The 14,732-nt window shown below is 46.8% G+C and overlaps 1 long non-coding RNA gene across 3 annotated transcripts in view; it reads right to left on the minus strand.

Moving 5' to 3' along the window:
* Positions 1-14,217, minus strand: part of LOC136557937 (uncharacterized) — a 30,797-nt gene extending 16,580 nt beyond the window's left edge. Inside the window, exons 1-4 of one of the 3 annotated variants that reach the window (XR_010783815.1) lie at positions 13,716-14,217; positions 12,327-12,495; positions 6,452-6,547; positions 3,276-3,405 (exon numbers count right to left, since the gene is read on the minus strand). This is a non-coding gene — a long non-coding RNA (uncharacterized lncRNA). Of the gene's footprint in view, positions 1-3,275; positions 3,406-6,451; positions 6,548-12,326; positions 12,496-12,907; positions 13,001-13,715 lie in introns of those variants that run through there. The other 2 variants (XR_010783814.1, XR_010783816.1) reach the window with 2 other exon arrangements.
* Between the last annotated feature and the right edge of the window lie 515 nt (positions 14,218-14,732).

The raw sequence follows: 14,732 nt of genomic DNA on the forward strand, positions 1-14,732 counted from the left end.
GCTTGGCAAATAGCAACCTCTCTGATTTTTATCCTATGCAAGAAAATTGCTCCTGCAAGACAAAAATCTTTATGTTGGCAATTAAAGAAACAACCTCCTCCTAAACACCACTATAAAATACTGTTGCACGTACATAGGAAACCTGCTGGATGTAAAGCACGTGCTACATCCCCCTCTAGTGCTGAACTACTACAGAATAACAACCTAATGCTGCTACTGCTTTCTTCAGGTGAAGCAGAGACCTTTCTGCAACAATCCATAATTAAACTCCATAAAAAACCTGAAAGACAGCTGCCACATGTGAAAGGCACTTTATGGGGTGATTGCTCTAAAGAAGATGGATTCACAGGGGCTGAGAAGTCCAAGAGTCCTTAAAATTAACAAGATTTTAATACTTCCTAAATACCAATGTGAATCCAGGACAAATTTGTTTCATTTAGCAAGTCTCCTTATTCATTCTGTACTTCCTTTTAAAAACTAGGGAGCCGTACACATCACACACCTGATCAACACCTATCCCATGGCATCACAGGTCTTCAGAGCTTCACCAAGCACCTAGGCAAAACAGCCCCTCTATGAGCACCAGCTAGAATTATGACCCTCCCAGTCATCTTCCACCACAGCAGCCATGGTCTTGCAGGCCTTATTCAGGTAAGGAGCCTGGCTGAGTCAGGCAGGGAGCACCAGCTTTCACCAGCTACCTGAATTCTGTTGCATTATCTTGTCTCACCTCCTGCCTCACCTACAAGGACCATCAGGCCTGACACCAGGGGTGTACCAGCCCTACAGGTCTCCAAGGTGCATGACAGCTCACACCAAAATCATGCGGACTGCGAGTCTTAGTTCTCAAGCATGCATGGCAGTGTGTGTTGCATGTCCCAGATTCTCCCATGCTTAGTGACACAGAGCTCTTCAGTCTACATTTACCTTGTGTCCCTCTGTGCAGGAGTCTCAGGCTGTTAACAGGAGAGGGAAGAAACCAGAGAGCAGTCAGGCATCAGGGAAAGTCAGAGCCGAAGAAGGCCCTGGGGGCTGGAGAGAGCAGAGGCAGGCTAGCTTCAGCAGGTTACCTGGGTCAGGCTGGGTAGAGCTCAGGATTTACAAGCAGCATGGGCACAGATACTGGTCTAGCTGGCAGCCCCAGCTGGATGTGGGAACACAGCAGTACAGCACAACACCAGCACCATGCTCCTCACCCCATCCTTCCTCATCAGCTGACAGAGCCTGCTTACACAGTCCTTCCAACCTGATACTACAGGCACAGAGCACACAAATTTTATCAAAATGCCTCTGTGGCCTTCTGGCAAAAACACCATCACTCAGCAGAGTGGTGCAGCTGAGGCTCCTGTACCAGCCAGCCATGTTTCACCACCAGCTGCAAGCACTCTCTGCCTCCTCTTTTTATTCAGCCTTTAGGAGAATAAACTCAATCCTTCTTTCCAGGTGGGTGAAACTTGCCAAAGAACAGCTGAACATAGGTCTTTATAATGGAGGTGTTTGAGTAACCTTAGTGGCAGGTGTTGAGAGCAGCCCTGCCTATGAAAACTTGAGGTGAAGGCTCTTGATTTAATTATTTTCCTGAAGCAGAACTACTAGTACTCTTGGTAATATAACTGTTACAAAACCTGCAAGCTACTACCACCCTTTCCTCCCATTGAAACAATGAGAGTGGAGGATGTTCAGCAAATTATACCACTTGCCCAGTTAATAAACAATTCACAAAATTATGCACTGTTTTGAAGTGCTCTATAAACATATGTTAATCAATCATTAAATAATTAAGATAACTCTCTGTTCTTTTTCTCTGGCACTCCCGAGTTGATGGATGTTCCTATAGCAACAGAGGAGCAGGAGTGAGGGCAGGGGAACGTGGGGCTCAGAGGCGATGCTTGCACAGGACCTTTGCTCTCCAGCCCTCCAAAAGTCACGCAGGGCAAGCGGAAGGGGGCTGCCAGAGGTGACATGCAGGAAGGAGGCTTTCAATTTTAATGGAAATTCTAACGATGACAGTCTATGCAAATAGGTACATGAAAGAGGAGAGGAAACAGACCGGGGGGAAGGGGGAGAGAAATTAACCCTGGTTCAGATTTCAAAGCAGAGCCAGGAATAATTTTTGGAGCTAAGAATAGTTGCAGTGCATCTTGTTCTCACTGGGCTCGAGCCTTGCATAATCCTTAGACTCGGGGTCTGAAATTTCAGCTGGGAGGGGGAGGGAAGCCAGCCTGAACAGTCCAGGAAATGTGGCTGTCCAGTCTGCAGCTCCATCACCTTTATGATTCCTTTGTGTCACCAAAAAGCACTCTTTAACAAAGGAGCTGTCCTTCTGCTTTTGCAGGGCCCTTGCAGTTGTTTTGCAAATGAGATTGCTTGATTGGTGAGCAAAATCAGAGATCTTTTGAAGCTGTTGCCCAGGAAAGGGGGAGGGCAAGGAGTTCAATTATCCCTCACACTAAGTAGCAGGATCAGCTTCATCCTATAAAGAGCTGTTGAGAATGAACCAAAGCAACTTCTGAACTGACTTTTACATAAATTTCATCAGAAATCCCAGGAAGAACTTAGAGCCACCTGCAGAAAAGATCAGAGTCTGCTGAATTCCCAGGAGATGCTCCTGTCCCTTTGCAGCCTCCTCACCTCCCTTGAAGACAGCTGAACCAGAGGCTGCCCCTGCCCCTGCCCCAGCCCCAGCCCCAGCCCCAGCCCCAGCCCCAGCCCCAGCCAGTCCCCAAGCAGGCAAATAGGGTATTCAGCTTGTTGGGAAATCTGCTGAACCAACACTAAAGGGCAGCTCCTCCACTACAACCAGCCTGCAGACCTTCTGGAGCTTATTGTGTAGATCACATTAACACCTAGTGGGAACCCACTGGGAGATCTTTTTAAATCAGAAAACAGTTTCTGCAACACAAAAAGTGCCTATGGGAAGAGAGGGATGCTGCTGACAAGAAATGATGTTTTGTCACAGTGAACTGGAACCAAACACTTTGCTTCAACTACCACAAATTTTTGCATTTCAGCTGAGTTCAGCGTGGAAAGGAACTTTCCCGAAAAGGCCTCGTTTTTTTTTTTCCTGTGCTTGGGGCTTGTGGCTGAGCACTCACTGAGAACAATGTGGACCTTGCCCAAGTTTTATGGGAGCTGGGCAGAGCTCCCAAGCAGCACAGACCAGAGGAGAGAATGGGACCCAAAACCAGGGAAAGGCACTGCCTATTTTAATGTTAAGCAGACTTGAAATTAAACATTTCATGTCAGTTCAACAAATTGAAACAAAACATTCCTACCTCAGAAATGTCAAAATGCTTCACTTTGATCCAAAAAAATGTCAAAACAGAACAGGGAAACATTTCTGAACACGACTGTTATAATTCCAGGAAACAATTTTTCCTAATTTTTGCCCCAGTTTGTTCTGTTCTGAAAAACAGAAATTCAAAATTTCACAAAGCTGTAGTTAGTGCCATTTATCACAGGAGGGACCAATACTGCTTATACAGGCGTGTGTGAGCATTGTCACTCCCACACACAGCACATCCACTGTGCCTTTCAGTGGCACCCCCAGGACTCTCTCTCTCAGGGCTGGTTTCACCACCAAAGAGCTGCCAGGCCTCCAGCCCCATGACCAGAGAATGCCCTTCAGTCTGTAGGAGGTCCCACATGCCTGGGAATATCCAGTACAGGTGCACTGTCAAACACAGGTGGTGGCTGTCCACAAGTTACCTTAAAGAGTGTTTAGGGCTGGCACAGCCATCTCTACCATCACCACAGGGTTCACACACAACCCAGTTCAGAGTCCTCCTGCTCTCCTCCAGGGCAGACCCTGATGGTGCTGATGTGAATAACAAGAAACTGGTTTGAATAATCTCCTGTTTTGGGAACAAGTGTTAAAAACAGCATGTACTTTAAAAAATGAGGGAAGAGTGTAGGAATTTCACAGCTGCAGTATAATTTGACCTGTGATGTTAATTTATGTTGCTCAAGATCCTCTCCCCTGAGCATAATTAAGAACATGCTAATATGGAGAAAGATGACATGCTCGTAATCATGCACTGCATGCCCAAGGTGGATCCACGTATCTACTTTCACCTCAGTAAAGTGGAGTCCTAACGCTGCATCCAGCAACAGTTTGATGACTTTGTATGGACTCTCCTACAGCGTTCTTGCTGTCTGGCTGAGGGCTACAAATATGGCTGGCTGTGTCACTGGTCCCTTAGAGAAAGTGCTCCCGGGAGTTCTCTGTGCCAGGCAACAGCTAAACCAGGGAATAAAATCTTCCCCTGTGCTCCCTCTCTGCCAAAGCTTTTTAGCTGTTCTGTTTCCCATTTGCTTAGAATAGACTTCTTCTTCCAAAAAGCTAAAAGACATTCTAAAACATCTCTGTATATTTATTTTTCACAGTCTTTCAGTGTTGACTTCCTCTCCATGACATACCTTCAGAGTCCCCTGGTGCCAAGTCCTGTCTTGTTCCTGTAAGCTGAGGACACTGTAAGGGATCCACTGTGGCTCTCTTGCACTGGTGGGATAGCTGACATGACCAGATTAGCCACATACACCTTAGCCCTCTAGACCAAACCGGCCAGGACTCTATGCTCCTCTCCTGCCAGACTCTCAGCACTCATTGCCTTGGTTTCCCTACTATAGACCAGTCTTTCCCTGGTACCTTCACCTGGGGGAATTTTCTGTATCTTGGTCTCTTCCTTACTGAGGGAAAAACCCTTCTTTTAAATATTTCCCAGCTGGCATTTCTGCAAAAGCAGCACCTATCATCATCCCTGGACATACAGTGTTGCACCAGGAGACATATTTCTCTCTTTTTTTATAATAATGCATAATAATATTTCATTCTGCTAATTCTCTGATTGTCTCCAACACTTCCAAACTCATTCACCCTCTAACCATGTAAGAATAAACTGCAGGGACAATTCATATTGCATCTACAGCTGAACACTCTCTTGCATTCCATGGCTGCCCAAACAGTACCCTCTGGACTCATTCCCTGTGGGTTGGCAGGATCTCAGGGCTTACAGGCTCTCTGAAGCTTGTATCTGATGCAAAATCAGTTTCTTGCTGAGACGTTGCAGTTTCTTCATAAGGCTCCCGCAAAAGCCTAAAAGAACATGCAGAAGACTTTATCCATGACAGGGCTGTCCTGAGCTGCAAGAGGAGCGTGGATCTGAGATGGACTGCCTTCCAGGTGATGATTGTTGCCACCTCCTCGAAACAGCTTGCAGCAGCCTTGCCAATTGCTGGGTTTCATCCCTAAATATAGGAAGGTTTTAGGCTTTATGTGATGAAGATGAGTAAGAGATCTTCCTTGTAGGGACAGAAGTGTACTGACACTTCGAGGAAGCAGTATAGCCCCTTTGAGAACCAAGGTATGCATTCTTTTAAAAATAGAAGATAATAAGATAAAGTATAACCACGGGAAGAGAGAAAATTGGTGTGTAGGTTATGTTCCAAAAGTCTCCTCACTGAAGCTTCAGAGGTTGCCATCAACCCCCTTGAAGATTATTTCAGGACTAATATATGGATCTTGAGTGTGGCTGTTACCATGGGCACATATCTAATCAAATGGGGCCTAATTATGTATATTACCCAGTATGGCATTTGGAAGCACTTCAGTGATGATACTTCTGCTTGTCTGACAAATAACATGATTATTCAGTAAGCTGCATATGTTTTAATGTTGGATTTTTGTTCTTTGGTAAGAAACTGTCTAGCTAACCAAAAGTGCTTCTCACTTGCAAAGTCATAGCCATTAGCAACCAAATTCAATTAATTACGTTTGATAAGCTAATAAATATATTTAGGACTTTTTGTGCTATGCTCAGTCACCTTTAGAAAACACTTCATCATTAGTCACCAAAAAATGAAGTGTTCTCTTTTTTCCAAGGATGAGAGCACTTGAAAAATTAAGTTTAACATTATAAATTACAATGTTATTTGCTTTAAAAATAGATTTTAAAATTGATGCTTGCCTTCAGCTTCAAAACTGGTCTGAAAACAGATCCTTTATAAATGTTTTGGATTTATGGGAAAAGCAAGGAAGTTTTCAGAATCATGTCAGAAAAAAAGTTGGTGACGCTCATTCTCATGGCCTCACTATATTAAAAATGTGTCCTCCCACCCTGCTACAATGCCCCCCAACACAAATAGAAGGCAAGATTTTTTCCTGTGACACCCACAGAAGAGGAGATTGCCAGCAGAAAGACAGTGAGATGGGTAGTGACAGAGGCTGCAGAGCTGGGCCATGTTTTAAATAATCTGTGACAATGAGCTGGGAGACAAGACAGGAGCCTGACAGGCTTGGGTCAAGGTCCTGGGGAGAGGAGCAATCCTACCTGTGCATACAGCAACGTGCTTTCCTTTTCTGTCTTTCTGCTAGCTTTACTTGACTAGTTTTCTTGTAACTATATTTAGGAAAAAGAAAGAGAAAGACCCCTCTGGAATTGTGTTGTTTTACCTTCAATCCCCATCACACCCACACAGCTGCCAGAAGGACACACAGTTGGGAGAACCTGCCAGTTAGAGCAGCCTCTTTCTTCCCCTCTTCCATGCCCTGAAATGATAACAAGAGAAGAAAGAGACCTTGTAAATCACCAGGTGACCAGAGGCACACCACCTTCTGTGCTTTTCTTCCCGTGACAAGGATTCCCCAAGTCTGCAAGAGAGAAATAGGCAAAGTGTGGAGTTCAGTACAGGAATGAAACAAACTCCTGAGCTGCAGGAGGAACTGGTAGAACAGAACAGAAAACCACCCAAATTGGAGGTGTCCCATCAAGACTAGCAGTAAAAAAGTGTCTCTACCAGAGTGAGCGATGAGTAGGTCAGACCATGACAAGACAGAAGAAGTACTTGGCAGGATGAGCCATGTGATGTCCAGATGAGAGATCACTGATACCAGCACAAGTTGTGGCAGGTTGGCTTAGGCACAATTCTTTTAGAAACCCATTGGTGAGCACAGCTGCTGATCAGAAAGAAGACAGGGACTCTCTTTTGCAGCCTCAGTGTGGATGTATGAAAGACCCCCACTTTCTTCAGCATGAGGTTACCTGCACCAACCACTGGATAGTGGCCAGTCTTACCACTATCTTCAGCATGAGGATACCTGCCCCAACCACTGGGCAGGTGGTTGGTAAGGGCATAACTTACCTGGCACTGCCAGGTAAGTCATGCCCTTACAGAGTGCTGAGTGCTCCTGCTCCAGCTGCTCAATTAGCTTGTACTGAGCTGGTAGGATTGGAGTTCATATGGCTGCCACTGTAACACTTAGGTTAGATGCCATTTATGTAAAATTGTAATGTCAATAATAAACCACAAAACAATAGTTGGAATATGGGTGTCCTTGCTACAGATGGGAGTGTATCATTCAATTCTGATTGTCATCTGATTCAGCCAGCAAATTCTGTGGCAAATCAATTTTGAAGTTCCCGGCTTCAGTTACTCTGTGACACCAGGCACCACACAGCCTCCTCTCCCTCCCCCAGCACCCCACATCATTAAAAGTAATTAAACTCTTGTCCTGTGGTGTCCAGGTGTCACAAGACACCTGGTAAGTCTCACCTCTAACCTCTAACTACCCTCTTGGCTGTGCTAGAATGGCAGCACTGCAGATGCTGCCTGTGGGGCTCAGTCTGCTCCCACCAAAGTGCTGGGTGAGCTGCTGGCAGGGCACCCCCAGCTCTGCCTGGTTTTCCAGGGCACAGTAGGGAGCTGCAAGTTAATCAGCAGTGCCCCACAGCAGGTCAGCACACACAGCTATCTGTGTTTTCCCATGTTTGTCATTTTCCATCAGCTCCTTTTTCCTCTAAACCTCTTTGGTGTACCAATTAATCCAGAGGGTTTTCATTTACTCGGGCCGTCCAAATCAGCAACACACAAATACCCCCCACAATCTCTGCCAACAGCTCGTAATACATTTTAACTGCTCCTTGGCCTTTGATGTGTTAGCCTTCTGGGCAACATTATCATTACCCTTTATATACCTCTGTGGGTGAATGCAGCGCTGCACATGCTATGTACAACGGGTTTGCTTGTGCCTGAAATAAAGCACATCATCCTAAGAACCTGCAAGAATTGTGCCCTCTTTGCTAGCAAAGCCCTGAACCAGCCCAAAACAAACACAAATAACATCCTGGGTTATGGAGAGCTTATTTTCAAACTGGAGGAGCAAATATAGGGAGGAACAGGAAAACCAAAAAAGGTGTTTGCCTAGGGAGAAGCTTTAGTGGGAGAAAAGAGTCCTGGTATACTCTGGAAGTATGGGCATCATGTCAAGGAAAGCAGATAGGGTGCCATGCAGGTGTGCACATGCTAGAAGTACATATGGAATGGAATACATCATTCCAGCTGAAGTATCAGATGCAGGCAAATTCAGGAAAATATAATGGGAAAAATTTAGGGAGGCAGGATTATGTGGTCCCAGACTGGGGAATTCTTCACAACTTTAGAGACATTTATGGTTCCTTGTAATTGAAGGTCTCTTGTAATTGAAATGGTTACAACTGTATTTCTCAGGGAATATAAATCAATGTGGGTGGCACCGCTGATAATTTGGAAGGGTGCTCAGCCCAGCTGGGAAAATGTGAAAACAGTCAGAGCCCTGAAAGATTAGTTAGAGGTGGCATAGGTTAGCCAAGGTTGGTTCCACAGGACCCACACGACTCCCAGGTGCTTACAATAGAGGGGTGGAGAAACAAGCTCTGTGAAATAAGATATTTTAGTGGGAAAATGATGGATATACAATGTTAATATGGGTACACCGTATTAACATACAGAGTACCTAAGCCCAGCCAGTGAGGGAGGGCATCCAGACTTTGCCCAGCCAGCCTGTAACCCCTGAAGTTTTCTACTTGTCTTGCCAATTCTTTTACCAAAGGTAATAAATTTCTCCTCCAGTCTCCACAGTCACCCTCTAGCTGTAAAACAAAGTGCTGCTCATTGTTGCCCTCCTTTATCCAGAGGGCTGATTTTTTTTTATAAATTCAAATAATAACTTCCCTGTTTGCAGGCATCATACAGTAAAGGATGGGCTGGTCTGTGCCCATGCAGCACAGACCTTGTTAAAGTGAGCATGGCCAGCCTCCAGATCCTCCAGCTCTGCAAGGGGCTTATACTAGATTAAATTAGGAGAAGCTCAGAAAGCTGAGAGGCAGAGAAAGGGGCTGCCTGCATTGGTCCCCTAAAACAGGAATGAGCCCTTCCCCACTTCCCCGAAAGCACGTGGGGATAAATGGATCACAGAGAAGAGCTATTGAAACGTGTCTGGGGGAGGCCTGGTTTCAAGCAGGGTATGGGACACTGAACAATAGCTGCCATTTTGAAGCAACTGGAGCCCAGAGTGCTCTTGAGGAGGTGACGGAAAGCGCTGTCACAGGGTTCGACCCTGGCTTGTGAAATAAATGGCCCCTGAGAGCTCATTGTGCAATGGCTGCTGACGTGCAAAGCCAGCGCTGAAAAACATCAACTGTGCTTTCTAAAAATATGAAAGAGCAGTGCCCAAGGGATGTGGCTTGGGAAGGGAGAAGCAGAGGGAAGAGCCCAGCAGTGTTGCTGTATCCCTGCAGGATTTCTGGGAAGGCACTGTGCCTTTCTGTGCCCTGCTGAGAGCAGGGCCACACTGGGGCCTTGCTCATAGGAGTCACCAGCTGTGCAAACAAGCCCCTGGAGGAAAGAGCCCCTCTTCTTCATGAGTCCTCAGGGAAGATCACACCCCTACAGCAAGCTTTGCAGGTGGGAGATAATCCTCCAAGCCAAGCTGTTCACACCCTGGCTGCAACTGAGCAGGGACAAGGGGTGCTCCTGCCCCTGGTGAGCTCCTTGGACCTTCCCCACGAGGACAGTGGGCTGCAAGACCTTGGAGAGGTTTTGCTGTCCAGCAGGGCTGAAGGATGTGGCCAAACGCAACCAGGCAGGGCAGCCCCAGCCCCGCCTCTGCCACTTCAGGAATCCTGGCCACTGTCACCACCTCTGGCTGCCCTTCCAAGCCCCCAGAGATGGGGGAGGCTCCTCAGCTGCAGGGGAGGCCAGCCAAGAAAAAGGTGCAGAAAGAGTTAAAGCTGGTAATTAAAATTCCCAGTAGAAAAATATGATCTGGGGAGAGAAAAGCATCCTTTCCAGCACTGCTAACCCCACATACTCAAAAATTATGCATCAGGCTCCAGAGAATCACAGCTTTAAAATTGCAAGGCATGTTGTTCTGTTTTTCACAGAAAATTATAAACATTTGAGCTTTTCCTACTTGCACTCTGGTTTCCTGAAATTTATGATCACATTTTCAAACTTTTCTGCAAATCCCTGAAGGCTACAAACTTCTTTTTTTAAAAAAATAGAATTGAGTAGCTCATCTAAAGCCCACACCTTTGCACCAAACAACAAAGATAAAAGGCTTACACTAAAATGAGGAGTATAGGAAACACTGGAGATCTCAAGAATGAACACCCTGAAGTAATTTTTCTCTAGGGTTGCACAAAAAAATGTTAAGATGTTTTAACCAACATCACATTGCTTAAGTATTTTATTTGTCAGCATGAAGAACAGGTCTTCAGTGTCATTTTGTTTCCAATAATAATGTTGCTTGCAGCCAAGCGCTGCAGGAAAGTTAAAACTGAGGCTGCTCTCCCGGCCTTAGGGGCCAGAGGAGCACAAAGTTTCTTGGACCTTATGGTGTGCTCAGCATTGCTGCTGCTCATGGAGCAGGGAAGGCTGCAAAACATTATCCAGTGTGAAGCCCAGACCTGGCCTTCCATCTTTAGCCTGATCCATACAGAAATGTCTTGGCCAAAAGGGGCAGGTGGGTGCCATCAATTTATTTTCTTTGTGTCCAAAGGCACTGAAAGAACTGCCGCATATCTTACAGGGGGACCTGTGTCACAGAGCAGGTAGACTGTGGGAAATATATCAGCCAGTAGAGAGGTCAGTGATCCTCCAAGATTAAAGGCTGATCTGAGTGTGAACTCGCTATCATGTCTCTTGAAAGGATTTGGCATGTAACAGCCTGATTATTGATTGCTGTCCTTAAGAGGATGTGATCCTCTCCTTTGCACTGATCCTGTTAGCTTTATTTACCACAGCACTTGCTGAAACATCCTCTTGCAGAGATAATGGCTTCCTTTGGTTGCTGTCAGAACAAATGGAAACAAAAACACGCTGCTAATAGTTGTGTCCTACTCTAATTAATTAAAGCAAGACAAAAGCACTGCATTGCCTGGGTGCCTGGAGAGGCCCCAAGCACAGGGGCTGACCACAGGAATACCAATAACACAGCAGTGCCTAACACACGAGCTTTCCACCAGCCCAGAAAGTCAGCAGCAAAACATTCATGAGGAATAGGAATATGTCTGGCACCCAAACTGGGATCTAGCCACCCAGAGGCTGCTGTTCTAGACAGACCTCAGCCCACATGGGCCTAAGGAGCTGCCAAAGATGGCAGATGGGTAAAGTACAAATTAGCAAAGGGTTTTCAACAGTCCTCTTGAAATTTTTGTGGCACATCTGCACCATACAAAAAAGCCAATAGCTCTGTCTAGGCAGGCAGTAATGGAGTTTTAGCAGGATGGTGGAAGAGAGGCAGAAATTGGCTCGCCTGCATCTTACAGCACAATGCTAAGCAAGGAAATAAGTCCAGCTCTCTTCCCTTGCAAGCGAAGACCATAAACTCTGCACATCCTGGCTCTTCAGACTGAATCAGGGTCCAGTCACAACAAGTACAAGTTGAAGAAAAAGGGAACAAAGTAAATGGAGTGCACCAATCCAAACTAAAAAGCAGTGGCATAGCCACAGCACTGAGCACTCACAGAGCTCACACTGTAAACAAACAAGTCCCCATATCCAAGTGCTGCTGAACACACAGATACTTATTTATGATTTCTCTGCTGATGCATTGTGGTCACAAGAGCTTGGCCAGCAGTCCAGGACTATCCAGGCTTCAAACATCCCTTGGGAGGTGGTTTCAGGTGCCCCTTAGCTATGGTGCTGCCTTGTGAATCCCTGCTGTCCTCCATGCCCACTTGAGGTGCTCCCCTGGGCTGGAACACTCAGGACACCCCAGCGAGTGTCCTGTGGGAGCCAGTCTTTCACACCAGCATTTCTGTGCATGCTTGAGGGTCTTGGATTCTTTCATTAATCCTTGGCTATTCCTGAGCACCTTATTCCTTACTTTCCACTTTCCTAACCATCTCCTGTATTAAATCTTCATATTCATTATGTAGGAAGAAGGAAGAAGGACTAGTGCATGTCACTAATTGAGCAGTTTAAAGCTATGATGTTAGAACTTGAGCACAACCTAATGAAAGAAATTACTTAAAATATAAGCTTTGATACAAAATAAGCATACTCACCTCAGCTGAAGGTGCAATTGCCTTTTGTAGGTGTACAGCATCCACTACTGGAAGTTAGGCAAACAACTGGGCAACCTTCTGCTGCCCACAGCAGCTCTCACAAGCTCATGCCAAAGAGGCTTCTCACATGACCCAGAGAGAACACAGCATTTTCTGTAGAGTTATCACCCTGCAAAGGTCAAAGAACAGTAGTTAATGTTCATTTCTCCTCTGAAGCTAAGAGCAATAGTCAAGCTATACAGATTGGAGACAGGTTTAGGGAAATGTCCTGCTGACACCATTTTATCAAAGTTGCAAGAAAACTTAAGCTGTCCAATTTTTCAGAAGCTGTCTTTGACATCTGGTCCCTAAAGAAATGAAACATTCAAGATTACCTAGACCCACTAATTACATAGTAAATAACTACAATGGACAATAAAAATATCTCTTCCTACAGAGAAAAATAAGCATCACAGACACGAACAGACTTCCTTCTATAGAGTTTTTCATAAAAAATCTGCCCTTGAGGTGAACCTGCTTCAACACCACACTGACACCCTTCCTGCAGACAGAGGTAGGAAAAACAGAGACACTCTTTGTACCTGGGAAGATGGGTTGCCCCCAGTGCTCCCCTCAACCCATCAGCAGGGGGGTTTCTGCCCCAGACCTGCAGCTTGCTTCCCACCAAGGGAAAAGTCTTTGCCATGTATTGTCACTGCTACAGGTTCCTTGGGGAAACAGAAAATCTATCACAGCAGCCAGAAATCCATGGCAACCTGGGCTTGCCTACCATACACATAACCCTTCCCCAGAGCTCTCTGTCTGGAATAACTTAAAATCCTTAAGGTAGTATCACCACTGGAAGGATGGGGTAGGACCCTTCCCACTCACCAAGGCCCTTAGGTATTTCCCAGTGCTGGTGGAAAGCCTCGCTCAAGAAATTCAGAGGGAGATTCAGTGCACTGATATGATAAAAATGTTGGTCTAAATGACTGAAGCATCTCACGCTCTCGGGAGCAGAATTTCTTTCTATAGAGTTTCCTACACTGCTCAGGGTATAAACAATGCCTACCTGCCCAGCAAACTCAAATTTAAAATCATCTGACAGAGAAGAGGCATCAGAGCAAGCTTCTTTTTCACTGCTGGCCAACAGGGGCATGCTCTGGCTGACATTGACAAGACCACCCTGGGTCTCCGGCAGGGACAAAGCCCTCAGCCACAGCTGGAACAAGTCATGCCAGGTCATGATTGTCTCTGCAGAAGCTCTCCTTGTTCCATTCCCACTCCAGCATAGTGCCCACATGTGGGCAGGGCTGTGGTGGGCAAAGTGCTACAAAATCATACAGAAATTAGCAAATTGATTAGCCAAGCACATAACAGTACAGTTCCCACTGTTTTCACAAATCTTACCTGAGCAAAATGTGGGCAGCAGAGGTCAAAGACATGTCTTGTATTGTGGGCCAACAGTGTGAAATCTGACATAATCAAGCACCACTGCTCCTCTTGGGCACGTCTGCTGAAACAGGGCCTTTAGGCAGCCACTAGACTGAGCTCAAGTTATGTTAAATTCCGTAAAAACACAGGAGAGATGATGATCCCAGCTGCAAACTAAGAAATTGGACTTCAGCCCCCGACCACTGAAAGGGGCACATAAACCATTTTATATATATCAGAGAATTTTCTGAAGCTGCATTATAAAAGCATGAAGCACTAACTCCTTACAACAACAACAACAAAAATCCACAACACAGTTAATTTTGAGCTCCAACAGGAAGTCTGCAAAGTCGTATACATTTTCTTATTATTTTTTAAGCACTTCCTTCAATGCCTCCGGCTTGCTAAGCATTGCTTGATGCCTGCTGCATTAGACCGTACCGGTGAATTTGGAATATCTTGCTCTCTCAAAGCGATCTAAGCAGTCTTAGGGCGGTGTGTTTTGGGCGGTGCGCTCTCCTCTCCGGGCATGCGATCAGTGCCCTCCAGCGGCACCGGCCGGGCAGAACCCGCCGCGGCTGCCGAGCCAGGCCAGGGCCAACGCTGCGCCCGCCCGGCTGCCGCAGCGCCCCTCAGCCCTCAGTGCCCTCCCGCGGGCCCGGCTGCCGCAGCGCCCCTCAGCCCTCAGTGCCCTCCCGCGGGCGCGGCTGCCGCAGCGCCCCTCAGCCCCCAGTGCCCTCCCGCGGGCCCGGCTGCCGCAGCGCCCCTCAGCCCTCAGTGCCCTCCCGCGGGCCCGGCTGCCGCAGCGCCCCTCAGCCCTCAGTGCCCTCCCGCGGGCGCGGCTGCCGCAGCGCCCCTCAGCCCTCAGTGCCCTCCCGCGGGCCCGGCTGCCGCAGCGCCCCTCAGCCCTCAGTGCCCTCCCGCGGGCGCGGCTGCTGCAGCGCCCCTCAGCTCGCACTGAAAGGCGGACAGCACTGTAAGGGCAGCTGGGAG

Source organism: Molothrus aeneus, chromosome 6 (genome assembly GCF_037042795.1).
Source record: "Molothrus aeneus isolate 106 chromosome 6, BPBGC_Maene_1.0, whole genome shotgun sequence".
NCBI lineage: Eukaryota > Metazoa > Chordata > Aves > Passeriformes > Icteridae > Molothrus > Molothrus aeneus.